Source organism: Papaver somniferum, chromosome 5, assembly GCF_003573695.1.
Source record: "Papaver somniferum cultivar HN1 chromosome 5, ASM357369v1, whole genome shotgun sequence".
NCBI lineage: Eukaryota > Viridiplantae > Streptophyta > Magnoliopsida > Ranunculales > Papaveraceae > Papaver > Papaver somniferum.
The window spans coordinates 181,915,127-181,917,988 of NC_039362.1; the positions used below are offsets into that span (position 1 = coordinate 181,915,127).

At 36.2% G+C, this 2,862-nt stretch overlaps 1 long non-coding RNA gene across 1 annotated transcript; it reads right to left on the minus strand.

The window, feature by feature from the left end:
- Nucleotides 1-987: 987 nt before the first annotated feature.
- Nucleotides 988-2,001, minus strand: LOC113278286. Its single transcript, XR_003325409.1, has 3 exons — nt 1,939-2,001; nt 1,313-1,390; nt 988-1,047 (listed from the first exon to the last, which is right to left on the minus strand). It is a non-coding gene; the product is annotated as an uncharacterized LOC113278286 (long non-coding RNA).
- Between the last annotated feature and the right edge of the window lie 861 nt (nt 2,002-2,862).

Consider the following 2,862-nt stretch of genomic DNA (forward strand, 5'->3'; position numbering starts at 1 on the left):
TTCCATTGCTGATCAATAAAGTGAACTGTTACACAGATGTAGTTGAAATTGTTTGGTGAAGTCCATGTGTCTGTTGTCAAACTAACCCTCTGCTTGGTTGACTTGAAGTAATTTTTCAACTTTTCTTTCTCTAATACATACATGTCTAATAAACATCTATAAATAGTCATTCTACTTGGCACAACAAATTTAGGCTCTAAGACATGCATCATTCTCCTAAAACCTTCACCCTCAACTGCTCTTTTACATTTCTCTTGACTGAAAATAGTAGAGACTAACTGACCTTCATTCTCACCCAGTTGTGCAGGATTTAATGTCAGAGTTTGTTGTCCTTTTGGCTTTGGCTTGTTAGGATTCTGCTTGCATCTGTTGAAGTGCTTCCACATTCCACTTGTACCATTCTTTCCAGTATGAGCCTTTATCACCTTCTTGCAGTAATTGCATCCAGCATCTTGAACATTCAACCTCTTGAAATGATTCCAAATGTCAGAAGTTATCTTACCACCATAGATGTAGAAGTAGCTTCTACATCTACTGTTGCTGTCTCTGGCTGTGCTGCTTCATTTGTTGGTTGGATTGAGGATCCAACAATTGCATCTGTGGCAGTGGTATGTGTAGCAGTTGTAGGTGTAGGGGTATCTCTTCCATGAGCTTGACTTGATTCATCCATGCCATCTTATCACTGAGAAAACAAATTTAAGTGCTGAAAAATTAAATAAGAACTGAAATCAAAATAAGAAATGAAATAAGAACTGTTATAAAAAATATGTATTGTTATAAAAAAACATATTAGCTACTTGGACATATGGCTAAGCATTGAGCTCTGTTATAAAAAATAAGAACTGGACATTGTTCTAAGCATAACTGCATAAGTTCTAAGCAGAACTGGACATTGTTCTAAACAAAAAACATTATTTATTTAAATTATTTTCAACTTTTAACCATTATAGATGAATGATAAAAAGTAGATAACGGGCTAGGATTTACCAAACACAATAGGATTTGAACCCTCAGTTCAGTACCCAACCAAACAGCAAGGATAAGCCCCTGCAATACAACAAAGAAGAAAAAGAAATCAATAGGAATCAGTACATGAGAATGAAGAACCAACATGGAGATGAAAGTATAGCCAAGGCAGGAGCAGGAGAAAAGCATGACTCAGATTTCATGGAAGGAAAATATTTATCACAAGTCAAATTATAAGTATGACTTAAGGCAGGAACTCCATATTGCTAGTGTAAACTATAAGTATGACTTAAGGCATCATGTAAACATATGATAAATTCAAGTAAAATGAAATTTCTATACTTACAAAAGCACCACCCAATTTATCAAGCCTCCAATGCTTAGGGGCGTCAAGCCTCTTCAAATGTTTCTTCGATCCCTTCGCCTAAACTCAAATGAACCAATCAAAAAGTTCAAAAGGTTAGAAGATACACCCTATTCAAAACTTTCAAAAACCAGATATAGCCATACAGGTAAATTAATCATGACAGTTCCTCATAAAGAATAAAGCATAAATAAATTCTCTTAGCATAAATAATACTTGATTATCTCCAATTTTCCATTATCAAATTCAGAAACAATAAAATTAATTAAAAAAATTAATCAAATCATTGCAATAAACTACCAAAGATCAACATAACTATTTCAGAAACTCCATCTTCATGTCTTCCAATTCTAACTAGCATCAGTTCTCAGCTAAACCCTAATTCCTCCTTGAATTTAAATCACAGATAACTCAATTAAAATCCACGAACCCTAATTTCTAAATTACGGAAGAACATGATGAACCCTATTTCTCAATCTCACAATTAAGCACAAATTAAATCTCCATATAACCGATTCAACTTCAATACAACAAACCCATATAAGATTCGTCAGTTTTTATTCAGATTTACTCAAAATAAATTCAAACTACGGGAACCCAAAAATTACCTTTATCTGATTCTTCACCAAAACAACTTCAGAACTCTAACTCTTTTGTTCACTGACTTTTTCTTCTGGATCGAGAGGTGTTGTTCTTGTTCGGTGTTCCGTGTTCCGTGTTCACTGATTAATGGAGTTCACTTTCAGACTTCAGAGAATCAGAGACTCAGGAACTATATCAGTCTCTCAGAGGGAAGACCGGAAGAGTCGAAGACGAAGAAGGAAAAGAAAAACGAAAATGAGAAACCCTATCGTTAAGGTAGTATATATCCCCCCCCCCCTTAATCTAACAGCTGTATTTGTTCAGTACCCCTAAATCTAATGGCTACGAATGGTCGGTTCTTTCGGTCCGGACGGTACGGGACTTATACAAGACCGTGTACCTGTACCTCATCAGCCTCGGTTCCTATTTTATGGACCGATACCTGTACCCCGTTCCTCGGTTCGGGACAAATATCGGCTCGGTTCCGCCGGTTCCGGGACGGTTCCTCGGTCCAGGTCGGTTCATGTGCACCCTTAGTTCGTAGTCCTCTTTATGACTTTTTCGGTAGCTTTGATAGAGTCTAAGTGATGCATTTCCGAGATATAAAATGTTGTGGCAGTATCTCGATTGAATGCAGGCAATTTGGTTCAAATAAGGTGGGCTATATATAAATATATGTAGTTGTACGCTGGAATAACATCATGATGATTACCTATGTATGTCATCTGAGATGATGATCAAATAAGGTGGCAATGCGAACTAATTTCTGTTTGGAATGCATTATCAATTGAACATCAAGGTTGATGATATAAGATAATAATCAGGTTGGGTGCTAGACTGGTGATCAATAATTCGGTCTTGTATAAGGAAGAAACAAAGTGATCAGAATCTCCCTTATTATTTAATTGACAGGACTAGTATACTCTTGGCAATTGAATATGATGCTTTAC